At 46.1% G+C, this 15,957-nt stretch overlaps 7 non-coding genes across 7 annotated transcripts; all 7 read left to right on the forward strand.

The window, feature by feature from the left end:
- The first annotated feature begins 751 nt into the window (after positions 1–751).
- LOC130310532 (U2 spliceosomal RNA) lies at positions 752–942 on the forward strand. The gene has a single exon (XR_008859042.1). It is a non-coding gene; the product is annotated as a U2 spliceosomal RNA (small nuclear RNA).
- A 2,085-nt stretch (positions 943–3,027) lies between these two features.
- Positions 3,028–3,218, forward strand: LOC130310544 (U2 spliceosomal RNA). The gene has a single exon (XR_008859054.1). It is a non-coding gene; the product is annotated as a U2 spliceosomal RNA (small nuclear RNA).
- Positions 3,219–5,306: 2,088 nt separating this feature from the next.
- LOC130310555 (U2 spliceosomal RNA) lies at positions 5,307–5,497 on the forward strand. Its single transcript, XR_008859067.1, has one exon. It is a non-coding gene; the product is annotated as a U2 spliceosomal RNA (small nuclear RNA).
- A 2,086-nt stretch (positions 5,498–7,583) lies between these two features.
- On the forward strand, positions 7,584–7,774 carry LOC130310562 (U2 spliceosomal RNA). Its single transcript, XR_008859074.1, has one exon. It is a non-coding gene; the product is annotated as a U2 spliceosomal RNA (small nuclear RNA).
- Positions 7,775–9,845: 2,071 nt separating this feature from the next.
- Positions 9,846–10,036, forward strand: LOC130310564 (U2 spliceosomal RNA). The gene has a single exon (XR_008859075.1). It is a non-coding gene; the product is annotated as a U2 spliceosomal RNA (small nuclear RNA).
- A 2,088-nt stretch (positions 10,037–12,124) lies between these two features.
- Positions 12,125–12,315, forward strand: LOC130310533 (U2 spliceosomal RNA). The gene has a single exon (XR_008859043.1). It is a non-coding gene; the product is annotated as a U2 spliceosomal RNA (small nuclear RNA).
- A 2,091-nt stretch (positions 12,316–14,406) lies between these two features.
- Positions 14,407–14,597, forward strand: LOC130310534 (U2 spliceosomal RNA). Its single transcript, XR_008859044.1, has one exon. It is a non-coding gene; the product is annotated as a U2 spliceosomal RNA (small nuclear RNA).
- The last annotated feature ends 1,360 nt before the right edge of the window (positions 14,598–15,957 follow it).

The following is a 15,957-nucleotide window of genomic DNA, read 5'->3' on the forward strand; positions in this document are numbered from 1 at the left end:
GGTGTAAACAACATCTCTCCTTTGCTGTGTATGTGACTATGGAGCTGTTTGGTGATGTCGTCTATTATGGCCTTCATAGAAGCAACAGGAGATTGTTGCATCCATCTAGAACCCTCAGAACTACAGTGCTATGATGTCACTCACTTCCACAGGCCTTGCAGAGTGTAAACAACAACAACCCAGCTTTGTTGTGTATGTAACCATAGGGATTTGTGATGTCACCTAGAACCTTCACAGCAGCGACAGCTTTATGAGGAGCATCAGCACTGCTCTGCCTGAGCAGAACCATCACCGCCATAGGTTGTCAAATAACCCGGATTTAACCCACACAGGTAAGTCCAATGGGGTGCAGGCATGTCCTCTATGCTTACAGCTTCCCGTGGGTGTTGGTTTGATACCGTTTGGGGACAGCCAAGGAGGCATCTGCAGGCAACAAAGGTAGGTGTGTGCTTGTGTGTGTGTTTCCTATGCAGATCCTAAGCCCAGTGTCACATGCAAGTAGGAGGAGTAAGAAGGGTTCCTGGCAAATCCGGGTTATGGATTGCATTTAAAAAGGCCCCGTGGGAGTGCAATGGGCCCCTGTCTTGCTGCTTAGCAATAATGGTATGGGTTTAGGTTCTGCTGTGTGTACTGGTGGTTGACTGCCCCCCAGCCCAGAGTGTGCATGGAAAATTGTCTGGCAGCCTCCCTGACAGCAAGCAGTGATAGTGCCCATGAAGGGCACCTTGTTGGGCCCGCCCCTTTCACGGTTATCGCTTCTCGGCCTTTTGGCTAAGATCAAGTGTAGTATCTGTTCTTATCAGTTTAATATCTGATACGTCCCCTATCTGGGGACCATATATTAAATGGATTTTTGAGAACGGGGGCCGATTTCGAAGCTTGCTTCCGTCGCCCTATGCATTGACCCGATATGGCAGTATCTTCGGGTACAGTGCACCACCCCCTTACAGGGTTAAAAAGAAAGATTCCTACTTTCATTGCTACCTGCTTGCTGGCTAGCCAGCTAGCCAGCCCTGTGGGCCTTGCTGCTGCTGCAGCCAAAAAACAAAAGGTGGTGCTGCTGCTGCTTCTGCTGCTTCTGCTTCTGCTTGTGTCTGGCCGCTGTTGGAGCGTCCAGGCACAGGACTTCTGCTGCTGCTGACTAAATGGCCTCCTTAATTGGATCATTTGAGTAGCCAGCACACCTGTGCAGGTAGGGCATGACATGATAGGCAGCTGCCTTGATAGCGGGTGGGTGCTGAATGTTCCTAATTGACAAAATAAGATTAATGCTTATGAAGAAATATAAAATCTCATCCCTTCCCCAATATCGCGCCACACCCCTACCCCTTAATTCCCTGGTTGAACTTGATGGACATATGTCTTTTTTCGACCGTACTAACTATGTAACTATGTAACATAACATGGGGGGGGGGGTCTCCTGGCTGTTCACACAGGTGTGTCATTGCTGTACATTGACCATGCATTGCTTCTGTGGTATTGCAAAGGCAAAGACAAATGCTTCCAGCCATCCATTGCACTAATGGATTGGTCATCAGCTGGCTGTCTATGTCCCGCATCAATATAAACCAAAGTACAGAGGGTTAGGCTATGCTATTGTGCACCTACCTGATGCATCAGAAGGTGCGAGGCCCTTGCTAAATTCTGTGCACAGACTTTGAGATCTATACTTTAGACTGTATCTAAACCTGCTCCAACATGGACTGACATTCTGGCCTACTTTCAGCCGATGCGACTTGTCTGTCGCTGAACAGTCGCTTTTTATGTATTCAGCACCTATGTATAATGTTGTAAAAATGCTCTAGAAGCTAAAGTCGCAGAAATGTCACACATATTTGGCCTGCAACTTTCTGTGCGACAAATTCAGACAGGAAAAATCAGTATAAATCCTTAGAAAATTATCCCCCAGTGTCTCCATCTGCTGGCGGTATTGAATAAGCATTGCTGCACTGATGGGGTATGCATTAGACGAAAAAAAAGAAGAAAAAGAAGAATAATACGCCCAGAAAAGAGGCGAAAAGGAGAAAAACGTAAAAAAACGTGAAAAAAAAGTAAGAGGAAGAGAAGGGAAAAAAAGGTGGAAATGGGTTTAAAAGTGATTTCGGCGGAGAAATATATATATATATATATATATATATATATATATATATATATACGCGCACACACACACATATATATAAACGTATTCTCCGTTGAGATATTGCAGCCGCTGCTGTGTCCAGGCCCAGGAGCCTTAGCACTGTGCTGTGATGTCACTCAATACCACTGACATCACTAGGTGTAAACAACATCTCTCCTTTGCTGTGTATGTGACTATGGAGCTGTTTGGTGATGTCGTCTATTATGGCCTTGATAGAAGCAACAGGAGATTGTTGCATCCATCTAGAACCCTCAGAACTACAGTGCTATGATGTCACTCACTTCCACAGGCCTTGCAGAGTGTAAACAACAACAACCCAGCTTTGTTGTGTATGTAACCATAGGGATTGTGATGTCACCTAGAACCTTCACAGCAGCGACAGCTTTATGAGGAGCATCAGCACTGCTCTGCCTGAGCAGAACCATCACCGCCATAGGTTGTCAAATAACCCGGATTTAACCCACACAGGTAAGTCCAATGGGGTGCAGGCATGTCCTCTATGCTTACAGCTTCCCGTGGGTGTTGGTTTGATACCGTTTGGGGACAGCCAAGGAGGCATCTGCAGGCAACAAAGGTAGGTGTGTGCTTGTGTGTGTGTTTCCTATGCAGATCCTAAGCCCAGTGTCACATGCAAGTAGGAGGAGTAAGAAGGGTTCCTGGCAAATCCGGGTTATGGATTGCATTTAAAAAGGCCCCGTGGGAGTGCAATGGGCCCCTGTCTTGCTGCTTAGCAATAATGGTATGGGTTTAGGTTCTGCTGTGTGTACTGGTGGTTGACTGCCCCCCAGCCCAGAGTGTGCATGGAAAATTGTCTGGCAGCCTCCCTGACAGCAAGCAGTGATAGTGCCCATGAAGGGCACCTTGTTGGGCCCGCCCCTTTCACGGTTATCGCTTCTCGGCCTTTTGGCTAAGATCAAGTGTAGTATCTGTTCTTATCAGTTTAATATCTGATACGTCCCCTATCTGGGGACCATATATTAAATGGATTTTTGAGAACGGGGGCCGATTTCGAAGCTTGCTTCCGTCGCCCTATGCATTGACCCGATATGGCAGTATCTTCGGGTACAGTGCACCACCCCCTTACAGGGTTAAAAAGAAAGATTCCTACTTTCATTGCTACCTGCTTGCTGGCTAGCCAGCTAGCCAGCCCTGTGGGCCTTGCTGCTGCTGCAGCCAAAAAACAAAAGGTGGTGCTGCTGCTGCTTCTGCTGCTTCTGCTTCTGCTTGTGTCTGGCCGCTGTTGGAGCGTCCAGGCACAGGACTTCTGCTGCTGCTGACTAAATGGCCTCCTTAATTGGATCATTTGAGTAGCCAGCACACCTGTGCAGGTAGGGCATGACATGATAGGCAGCTGCCTTGATAGCGGGTGGGTGCTGAATGTTCCTAATTGACAAAATAAGATTAATGCTTATGAAGAAATATAAAATCTCATCCCTTCCCCAATATCGCGCCACACCCCTACCCCTTAATTCCCTGGTTGAACTTGATGGACATATGTCTTTTTTCGACCGTACTAACTATGTAACTATGTAACATAACATGGGGGGGGGGGTCTCCTGGCTGTTCACACAGGTGTGTCATTGCTGTACATTGACCATGCATTGCTTCTGTGGTATTGCAAAGGCAAAGACAAATGCTTCCAGCCATCCATTGCACTAATGGATTGGTCATCAGCTGGCTGTCTATGTCCCGCATCAATATAGACCAAAGTACAGAGGGTTAGGCTATGCTATTGTGCACCTACCTGATGCATCAGAAGGTGCGAGGCCCTTGCTAAATTCTGTGCACAGACTTTGAGATCTATACTTTAGACTGTATCTAAACCTGCTCCAACATGGACTGACATTCTGGCCTACTTTCAGCCGATGCGACTTGTCTGTCGCTGAACAGTCGCTTTTTATGTATTCAGCACCTATGTATAATGTTGTAAAAATGCTCTAGAAGCTAAAGTCGCAGAAATGTCACACATATTTGGCCTGCAACTTTCTGTGCGACAAATTCAGACAGGAAAAATCAGTATAAATCCTTAGAAAATTATCCCCCAGTGTCTCCATCTGCTGGCGGTATTGAATAAGCATTGCTGCACTGATGGGGTATGCATTAGACGAAAAAAAAGAAGAAAAAGAAGAATAATACGCCCAGAAAAGAGGCGAAAAGGAGAAAAACGTAAAAAAACGTGAAAAAAAAGTAAGAGGAAGAGAAGGGAAAAAAAGGTGGAAATGGGTTTAAAAGTGATTTCGGCGGAGAAATATATATATATATATATATATATATATATATATATATATATATACGCGCACACACACACATATATATAAACGTATTCTCCGTTGAGATATTGCAGCCGCTGCTGTGTCCAGGCCCAGGAGCCTTAGCACTGTGCTGTGATGTCACTCAATACCACTGACATCACTAGGTGTAAACAACATCTCTCCTTTGCTGTGTATGTGACTATGGAGCTGTTTGGTGATGTCGTCTATTATGGCCTTCATAGAAGCAACAGGAGATTGTTGCATCCATCTAGAACCCTCAGAACTACAGTGCTATGATGTCACTCACTTCCACAGGCCTTGCAGAGTGTAAACAACAACAACCCAGCTTTGTTGTGTATGTAACCATAGGGATTTGTGATGTCACCTAGAACCTTCACAGCAGCGACAGCTTTATGAGGAGCATCAGCACTGCTCTGCCTGAGCAGAACCATCACCGCCATAGGTTGTCAAATAACCCGGATTTAACCCACACAGGTAAGTCCAATGGGGTGCAGGCATGTCCTCTATGCTTACAGCTTCCCGTGGGTGTTGGTTTGATACCGTTTGGGGACAGCCAAGGAGGCATCTGCAGGCAACAAAGGTAGGTGTGTGCTTGTGTGTGTGTTTCCTATGCAGATCCTAAGCCCAGTGTCACATGCAAGTAGGAGGAGTAAGAAGGGTTCCTGGCAAATCCGGGTTATGGATTGCATTTAAAAAGGCCCCGTGGGAGTGCAATGGGCCCCTGTCTTGCTGCTTAGCAATAATGGTATGGGTTTAGGTTCTGCTGTGTGTACTGGTGGTTGACTGCCCCCCAGCCCAGAGTGTGCATGGAAAATTGTCTGGCAGCCTCCCTGACAGCAAGCAGTGATAGTGCCCATGAAGGGCACCTTGTTGGGCCCGCCCCTTTCACGGTTATCGCTTCTCGGCCTTTTGGCTAAGATCAAGTGTAGTATCTGTTCTTATCAGTTTAATATCTGATACGTCCCCTATCTGGGGACCATATATTAAATGGATTTTTGAGAACGGGGGCCGATTTCGAAGCTTGCTTCCGTCGCCCTATGCATTGACCCGATATGGCAGTATCTTCGGGTACAGTGCACCACCCCCTTACAGGGTTAAAAAGAAAGATTCCTACTTTCATTGCTACCTGCTTGCTGGCTAGCCAGCTAGCCAGCCCTGTGGGCCTTGCTGCTGCTGCAGCCAAAAAACAAAAGGTGGTGCTGCTGCTGCTTCTGCTGCTTCTGCTTCTGCTTGTGTCTGGCCGCTGTTGGAGCGTCCAGGCACAGGACTTCTGCTGCTGCTGACTAAATGGCCTCCTTAATTGGATCATTTGAGTAGCCAGCACACCTGTGCAGGTAGGGCATGACATGATAGGCAGCTGCCTTGATAGCGGGTGGGTGCTGAATGTTCCTAATTGACAAAATAAGATTAATGCTTATGAAGAAATATAAAATCTCATCCCTTCCCCAATATCGCGCCACACCCCTACCCCTTAATTCCCTGGTTGAACTTGATGGACATATGTCTTTTTTCGACCGTACTAACTATGTAACTATGTAACATAACATGGGGGGGGGGGGGGGTCTCCTGGCTGTTCACACAGGTGTGTCATTGCTGTACATTGACCATGCATTGCTTCTGTGGTATTGCAAAGGCAAAGACAAATGCTTCCAGCCATCCATTGCACTAATGGATTGGTCATCAGCTGGCTGTCTATGTCCCGCATCAATATAGACCAAAGTACAGAGGGTTAGGCTATGCTATTGTGCACCTACCTGATGCATCAGAAGGTGCGAGGCCCTTGCTAAATTCTGTGCACAGACTTTGAGATCTATGCTTTAGACTGTATCTAAACCTGCTCCAACATGGACTGACATTCTGGCCTACTTTCAGCCGATGCGACTTGTCTGTCGCTGAACAGTCGCTTTTTATGTATTCAGCACCTATGTATAATGTTGTAAAAATGCTCTAGAAGCTAAAGTCGCAGAAATGTCACACATATTTGGCCTGCAACTTTCTGTGCGACAAATTCAGACAGGAAAAATCAGTATAAATCCTTAGAAAATTATCCCCCAGTGTCTCCATCTGCTGGCGGTATTGAATAAGCATTGCTGCACTGATGGGGTATGCATTAGACGAAAAAAAAGAAGAAAAAGAAGAATAATACGCCCAGAAAAGAGGCGAAAAGGAGAAAAACGTAAAAAAACGTGAAAAAAAAGTAAGAGAAAGAGAAGGGAAAAAAAGGTGGAAATGGGTTTAAAAGTGATTTCGGCGGAGAAATATATATATATATATATATATATATATATATATATATACGCGCACACACACACATATATATAAACGTATTCTCCGTTGAGATATTGCAGCCGCTGCTGTGTCCAGGCCCAGGAGCCTTAGCACTGTGCTGTGATGTCACTCAATACCACTGACATCACTAGGTGTAAACAACATCTCTCCTTTGCTGTGTATGTGACTATGGAGCTGTTTGGTGATGTCGTCTATTATGGCCTTCATAGAAGCAACAGGAGATTGTTGCATCCATCTAGAACCCTCAGAACTACAGTGCTATGATGTCACTCACTTCCACAGGCCTTGCAGAGTGTAAACAACAACAACCCAGCTTTGTTGTGTATGTAACCATAGGGATTTGTGATGTCACCTAGAACCTTCACAGCAGCGACAGCTTTATGAGGAGCATCAGCACTGCTCTGCCTGAGCAGAACCATCACCGCCATAGGTTGTCAAATAACCCGGATTTAACCCACACAGGTAAGTCCAATGGGGTGCAGGCATGTCCTCTATGCTTACAGCTTCCCGTGGGTGTTGGTTTGATACCGTTTGGGGACAGCCAAGGAGGCATCTGCAGGCAACAAAGGTAGGTGTGTGCTTGTGTGTGTGTTTCCTATGCAGATCCTAAGCCCAGTGTCACATGCAAGTAGGAGGAGTAAGAAGGGTTCCTGGCAAATCCGGGTTATGGATTGCATTTAAAAAGGCCCCGTGGGAGTGCAATGGGCCCCTGTCTTGCTGCTTAGCAATAATGGTATGGGTTTAGGTTCTGCTGTGTGTACTGGTGGTTGACTGCCCCCCAGCCCAGAGTGTGCATGGAAAATTGTCTGGCAGCCTCCCTGACAGCAAGCAGTGATAGTGCCCATGAAGGGCACCTTGTTGGGCCCGCCCCTTTCACGGTTATCGCTTCTCGGCCTTTTGGCTAAGATCAAGTGTAGTATCTGTTCTTATCAGTTTAATATCTGATACGTCCCCTATCTGGGGACCATATATTAAATGGATTTTTGAGAACGGGGGCCGATTTCGAAGCTTGCTTCCGTCGCCCTATGCATTGACCCGATATGGCAGTATCTTCGGGTACAGTGCACCACCCCCTTACAGGGTTAAAAAGAAAGATTCCTACTTTCATTGCTACCTGCTTGCTGGCTAGCCAGCTAGCCAGCCCTGTGGGCCTTGCTGCTGCTGCAGCCAAAAAACAAAAGGTGGTGCTGCTGCTGCTTCTGCTGCTTCTGCTTCTGCTTGTGTCTGGCCGCTGTTGGAGCGTCCAGGCACAGGACTTCTGCTGCTGCTGACTAAATGGCCTCCTTAATTGGATCATTTGAGTAGCCAGCACACCTGTGCAGGTAGGGCATGACATGATAGGCAGCTGCCTTGATAGCGGGTGGGTGCTGAATGTTCCTAATTGACAAAATAAGATTAATGCTTATGAAGAAATATAAAATCTCATCCCTTCCCCAATATCGCGCCACACCCCTACCCCTTAATTCCCTGGTTGAACTTGATGGACATATGTCTTTTTTCGACCGTACTAACTATGTAACTATGTAACATAACATGGGGGGGGGGGGTCTCCTGGCTGTTCACACAGGTGTGTCATTGCTGTACATTGACCATGCATTGCTTCTGTGGTATTGCAAAGGCAAAGACAAATGCTTCCAGCCATCCATTGCACTAATGGATTGGTCATCAGCTGGCTGTCTATGTCCCGCATCAATATAGACCAAAGTACAGAGGGTTAGGCTATGCTATTGTGCACCTACCTGATGCATCAGAAGGTGCGAGGCCCTTGCTAAATTCTGTGCACAGACTTTGAGATCTATACTTTAGACTGTATCTAAACCTGCTCCAACATGGACTGACATTCTGGCCTACTTTCAGCCGATGCGACTTGTCTGTCGCTGAACAGTCGCTTTTTATGTATTCAGCACCTATGTATAATGTTGTAAAAATGCTCTAGAAGCTAAAGTCGCAGAAATGTCACACATATTTGGCCTGCAACTTTCTGTGCGACAAATTCAGACAGGAAAAATCAGTATAAATCCTTAGAAAATTATCCCCCAGTGTCTCCATCTGCTGGCGGTATTGAATAAGCATTGCTGCACTGATGGGGTATGCATTAGACGAAAAAAAAGAAGAAAAAGAAGAATAATACGCCCAGAAAAGAGGCGAAAAGGAGAAAAACGTAAAAAAACGTGAAAAAAAAGTAAGAGGAAGAGAAGGGAAAAAAAGGTGGAAATGGGTTTAAAAGTGATTTCGGCGGAGAAATATATATATATATATATATATATATACGCGCACACACACACATATATATAAACGTATTCTCCGTTGAGATATTGCAGCCGCTGCTGTGTCCAGGCCCAGGAGCCTTAGCACTGTGCTGTGATGTCACTCAATACCACTGACATCACTAGGTGTAAACAACATCTCTCCTTTGCTGTGTATGTGACTATGGAGCTGTTTGGTGATGTCGTCTATTATGGCCTTCATAGAAGCAACAGGAGATTGTTGCATCCATCTAGAACCCTCAGAACTACAGTGCTATGATGTCACTCACTTCCACAGGCCTTGCAGAGTGTAAACAACAACAACCCAGCTTTGTTGTGTATGTAACCATAGGGATTTGTGATGTCACCTAGAACCTTCACAGCAGCGACAGCTTTATGAGGAGCATCAGCACTGCTCTGCCTGAGCAGAACCATCACCGCCATAGGTTGTCAAATAACCCGGATTTAACCCACACAGGTAAGTCCAATGGGGTGCAGGCATGTCCTCTATGCTTACAGCTTCCCGTGGGTGTTGGTTTGATACCGTTTGGGGACAGCCAAGGAGGCATCTGCAGGCAACAAAGGTAGGTGTGTGCTTGTGTGTGTGTTTCCTATGCAGATCCTAAGCCCAGTGTCACATGCAAGTAGGAGGAGTAAGAAGGGTTCCTGGCAAATCCGGGTTATGGATTGCATTTAAAAAGGCCCCGTGGGAGTGCAATGGGCCCCTGTCTTGCTGCTTAGCAATAATGGTATGGGTTTAGGTTCTGCTGTGTGTACTGGTGGTTGACTGCCCCCCAGCCCAGAGTGTGCATGGAAAATTGTCTGGCAGCCTCCCTGACAGCAAGCAGTGATAGTGCCCATGAAGGGCACCTTGTTGGGCCCGCCCCTTTCACGGTTATCGCTTCTCGGCCTTTTGGCTAAGATCAAGTGTAGTATCTGTTCTTATCAGTTTAATATCTGATACGTCCCCTATCTGGGGACCATATATTAAATGGATTTTTGAGAACGGGGGCCGATTTCGAAGCTTGCTTCCGTCGCCCTATGCATTGACCCGATATGGCAGTATCTTCGGGTACAGTGCACCACCCCCTTACAGGGTTAAAAAGAAAGATTCCTACTTTCATTGCTACCTGCTTGCTGGCTAGCCAGCTAGCCAGCCCTGTGGGCCTTGCTGCTGCTGCAGCCAAAAAACAAAAGGTGGTGCTGCTGCTGCTTCTGCTGCTTCTGCTTCTGCTTGTGTCTGGCCGCTGTTGGAGCGTCCAGGCACAGGACTTCTGCTGCTGCTGACTAAATGGCCTCCTTAATTGGATCATTTGAGTAGCCAGCACACCTGTGCAGGTAGGGCATGACATGATAGGCAGCTGCCTTGATAGCGGGTGGGTGCTGAATGTTCCTAATTGACAAAATAAGATTAATGCTTGTGAAGAAATATAAAATCTCATCCCTTCCCCAATATCGCGCCACACCCCTACCCCTTAATTCCCTGGTTGAACTTGATGGACATATGTCTTTTTTCGACCGTACTAACTATGTAACTATGTAACATAACATGGGGGGGGGGGGGGGGGTCTCCTGGCTGTTCACACAGGTGTGTCATTGCTGTACATTGACCATGCATTGCTTCTGTGGTATTGCAAAGGCAAAGACAAATGCTTCCAGCCATCCATTGCACTAATGGATTGGTCATCAGCTGGCTGTCTATGTCCCGCATCAATGTAGACCAAAGTACAGAGGGTTAGGCTATGCTATTGTGCACCTACCTGATGCATCAGAAGGTGCGAGGCCCTTGCTAAATTCTGTGCACAGACTTTGAGATCTATGCTTTAGACTGTATCTAAACCTGCTCCAACATGGACTGACATTCTGGCCTACTTTCAGCCGATGCGACTTGTCTGTCGCTGAACAGTCGCTTTTTATGTATTCAGCACCTATGTATAATGTTGTAAAAATGCTCTAGAAGCTAAAGTCGCAGAAATGTCACACATATTTGGCCTGCAACTTTCTGTGCGACAAATTCAGACAGGAAAAATCAGTATAAATCCTTAGAAAATTATCCCCCAGTGTCTCCATCTGCTGGCGGTATTGAATAAGCATTGCTGCACTGATGGGGTATGCATTAGACGAAAAAAAAGAAGAAAAAGAAGAATAATACGCCCAGAAAAGAGGCGAAAAGGAGAAAAACGTAAAAAAACGTGAAAAAAAAGTAAGAGAAAGAGAAGGGAAAAAAAGGTGGAAATGGGTTTAAAAGTGATTTCGGCGGAGAAATATATATATATATATATATATATATATATATATATATACGCGCACACACACACATATATATAAACGTATTCTCCGTTGAGATATTGCAGCCGCTGCTGTGTCCAGGCCCAGGAGCCTTAGCACTGTGCTGTGATGTCACTCAATACCACTGACATCACTAGGTGTAAACAACATCTCTCCTTTGCTGTGTATGTGACTATGGAGCTGTTTGGTGATGTCGTCTATTATGGCCTTCATAGAAGCAACAGGAGATTGTTGCATCCATCTAGAACCCTCAGAACTACAGTGCTATGATGTCACTCACTTCCACAGGCCTTGCAGAGTGTAAACAACAACAACCCAGCTTTGTTGTGTATGTAACCATAGGGATTTGTGATGTCACCTAGAACCTTCACAGCAGCGACAGCTTTATGAGGAGCATCAGCACTGCTCTGCCTGAGCAGAACCATCACCGCCATAGGTTGTCAAATAACCCGGATTTAACCCACACAGGTAAGTCCAATGGGGTGCAGGCATGTCCTCTATGCTTACAGCTTCCCGTGGGTGTTGGTTTGATACCGTTTGGGGACAGCCAAGGAGGCATCTGCAGGCAACAAAGGTAGGTGTGTGCTTGTGTGTGTGTTTCCTATGCAGATCCTAAGCCCAGTGTCACATGCAAGTAGGAGGAGTAAGAAGGGTTCCTGGCAAATCCGGGTTATGGATTGCATTTAAAAAGGCCCCGTGGGAGTGCAATGGGCCCCTGTCTTGCTGCTTAGCAATAATGGTATGGGTTTAGGTTCTGCTGTGTGTACTGGTGGTTGACTGCCCCCCAGCCCAGAGTGTGCATGGAAAATTGTCTGGCAGCCTCCCTGACAGCAAGCAGTGATAGTGCCCATGAAGGGCACCTTGTTGGGCCCGCCCCTTTCACGGTTATCGCTTCTCGGCCTTTTGGCTAAGATCAAGTGTAGTATCTGTTCTTATCAGTTTAATATCTGATACGTCCCCTATCTGGGGACCATATATTAAATGGATTTTTGAGAACGGGGGCCGATTTCGAAGCTTGCTTCCGTCGCCCTATGCATTGACCCGATATGGCAGTATCTTCGGGTACAGTGCACCACCCCCTTACAGGGTTAAAAAGAAAGATTCCTACTTTCATTGCTACCTGCTTGCTGGCTAGCCAGCTAGCCAGCCCTGTGGGCCTTGCTGCTGCTGCAGCCAAAAAACAAAAGGTGGTGCTGCTGCTGCTTCTGCTGCTTCTGCTTTTGCTTGTGTCTGGCCGCTGTTGGAGCGTCCAGGCACAGGACTTCTGCTGCTGCTGACTAAATGGCCTCCTTAATTGGATCATTTGAGTAGCCAGCACACCTGTGCAGGTAGGGCATGACATGATAGGCAGCTGCCTTGATAGCGGGTGGGTGCTGAATGTTCCTAATTGACAAAATAAGATTAATGCTTATGAAGAAATATAAAATCTCATCCCTTCCCCAATATCGCGCCACACCCCTACCCCTTAATTCCCTGGTTGAACTTGATGGACATATGTCTTTTTTCGACCGTACTAACTATGTAACTATGTAACATAACATGGGGGGGGGGGGTCTCCTGGCTGTTCACACAGGTGTGTCATTGCTGTACATTGACCATGCATTGCTTCTGTGATATTGCAAAGGCAAAGACAAATGCTTCCAGCCATCCATTGCACTAATGGATTGGTCATCAGCTGGCTGTCTATGTCCCGCATCAATATAGACCAAAGTACAGAGGGTTAGGCTATGCTATTGTGCACCTACCTGATGCATCAGAAGGTGCGAGGCCCTTGCTAAATTCTGTGCACAGACTTTGAGATCTATGCTTTAGACTGTATCTAAACCTGCTCCAACATGGACTGACATTCTGGCCTACTTTCAGCCGATGCGACTTGTCTGTCGCTGAACAGTCGCTTTTTATGTATTCAGCACCTATGTATAATGTTGTAAAAATGCTCTAGAAGCTAAAGTCGCAGAAATGTCACACATATTTGGCCTGCAACTTTCTGTGCGACAAATTCAGACAGGAAAAATCAGTATAAATCCTTAGAAAATTATCCCCCAGTGTCTCCATCTGCTGGCGGTATTGAATAAGCATTGCTGCACTGATGGGGTATGCATTAGACGAAAAAAAAGAAGAAAAAGAAGAATAATACGCCCAGAAAAGAGGCGAAAAGGAGAAAAACGTAAAAAAACGTGAAAAAAAAGTAAGAGAAAGAGAAGGGAAAAAAAGGTGGAAATGGGTTTAAAAGTGATTTCGGCGGAGAAATATATATATATATATATATATATATATATATATATATATATATATACGCGCACACACACACATATATATAAACGTATTCTCCGTTGAGATATTGCAGCCGCTGCTGTGTCCAGGCCCAGGAGCCTTAGCACTGTGCTGTGATGTCACTCAATACCACTGACATCACTAGGTGTAAACAACATCTCTCCTTTGCTGTGTATGTGACTATGGAGCTGTTTGGTGATGTCGTCTATTATGGCCTTCATAGAAGCAACAGGAGATTGTTGCATCCATCTAGAACCCTCAGAACTACAGTGCTATGATGTCACTCACTTCCACAGGCCTTGCAGAGTGTAAACAACAACAACCCAGCTTTGTTGTGTATGTAACCATAGGGATTTGTGATGTCACCTAGAACCTTCACAGCAGCGACAGCTTTATGAGGAGCATCAGCACTGCTCTGCCTGAGCAGAACCATCACCGCCATAGGTTGTCAAATAACCCGGATTTAACCCACACAGGTAAGTCCAATGGGGTGCAGGCATGTCCTCTATGCTTACAGCTTCCCGTGGGTGTTGGTTTGATACCGTTTGGGGACAGCCAAGGAGGCATCTGCAGGCAACAAAGGTAGGTGTGTGCTTGTGTGTGTGTTTCCTATGCAGATCCTAAGCCCAGTGTCACATGCAAGTAGGAGGAGTAAGAAGGGTTCCTGGCAAATCCGGGTTATGGATTGCATTTAAAAAGGCCCCGTGGGAGTGCAATGGGCCCCTGTCTTGCTGCTTAGCAATAATGGTATGGGTTTAGGTTCTGCTGTGTGTACTGGTGGTTGACTGCCCCCCAGCCCAGAGTGTGCATGGAAAATTGTCTGGCAGCCTCCCTGACAGCAAGCAGTGATAGTGCCCATGAAGGGCACCTTGTTGGGCCCGCCCCTTTCACGGTTATCGCTTCTCGGCCTTTTGGCTAAGATCAAGTGTAGTATCTGTTCTTATCAGTTTAATATCTGATACGTCCCCTATCTGGGGACCATATATTAAATGGATTTTTGAGAACGGGGGCCGATTTCGAAGCTTGCTTCCGTCGCCCTATGCATTGACCCGATATGGCAGTATCTTCGGGTACAGTGCACCACCCCCTTACAGGGTTAAAAAGAAAGATTCCTACTTTCATTGCTACCTGCTTGCTGGCTAGCCAGCTAGCCAGCCCTGTGGGCCTTGCTGCTGCTGCAGCCAAAAAACAAAAGGTGGTGCTGCTGCTGCTTCTGCTGCTTCTGCTTCTGCTTGTGTCTGGCCGCTGTTGGAGCGTCCAGGCACAGGACTTCTGCTGCTGCTGACTAAATGGCCTCCTTAATTGGATCATTTGAGTAGCCAGCACACCTGTGCAGGTAGGGCATGACATGATAGGCAGCTGCCTTGATAGCGGGTGGGTGCTGAATGTTCCTAATTGACAAAATAAGATTAATGCTTATGAAGAAATATAAAATCTCATCCCTTCCCCAATATCGCGCCACACCCCTACCCCTTAATTCCCTGGTTGAACTTGATGGACATATGTCTTTTTTCGACCGTACTAACTATGTAACTATGTAACATAACATGGGGGGGGGGGGGGGTCTCCTGGCTGTTCACACAGGTGTGTCATTGCTGTACATTGACCATGCATTGCTTCTGTGGTATTGCAAAGGCAAAGACAAATGCTTCCAGCCATCCATTGCACTAATGGATTGGTCATCAGCTGGCTGTCTATGTCCCGCATCAATATAGACCAAAGTACAGAGGGTTAGGCTATGCTATTGTGCACCTACCTGATGCATCAGAAGGTGCGAGGCCCTTGCTAAATTCTGTGCACAGACTTTGAGATCTATACTTTAGACTGTATCTAAACCTGCTCCAACATGGACTGACATTCTGGCCTACTTTCAGCCGATGCGACTTGTCTGTCGCTGAACAGTCGCTTTTTATGTATTCAGCACCTATGTATAATGTTGTAAAAATGCTCTAGAAGATAAAGTCGCAGAAATGTCACACATATTTGGCCTGCAACTTTCTGTGCGACAAATTCAGACAGGAAAAATCAGTATAAATCCTTAGAAAATTATCCCCCAGTGTCTCCATCTGCTGGCGGTATTGAATAAGCATTGCTGCACTGATGGGGTATGCATTAGACGAAAAAAAAGAAGAAAAAGAAGAATAATACGCCCAGAAAAGAGGCGAAAAGGAGAAAAACGTAAAAAAACGTGAAAAAAAAGTAAGAGGAAGAGAAGGGAAAAAAAGGTGGAAATGGGTTTAAAAGTGATTTCGGCGGAGAAATATATATATATATATATATATATATATATATATATATATATATATATACGCGCACACACACACATATATATAAACGTATTCTCCGTTGAGATATTGCAGCCGCTGCTGTGTCCAGGCCCAGGAGCCTTAGCACTGTGCTGTGATGTCACTCAATACCACTGACATCACTAGGTGTAAACAACATC

Source organism: Hyla sarda, unplaced genomic scaffold, assembly GCF_029499605.1.
Source record: "Hyla sarda isolate aHylSar1 unplaced genomic scaffold, aHylSar1.hap1 scaffold_1574, whole genome shotgun sequence".
In the NCBI taxonomy this organism is placed as follows: domain Eukaryota; kingdom Metazoa; phylum Chordata; class Amphibia; order Anura; family Hylidae; genus Hyla; species Hyla sarda.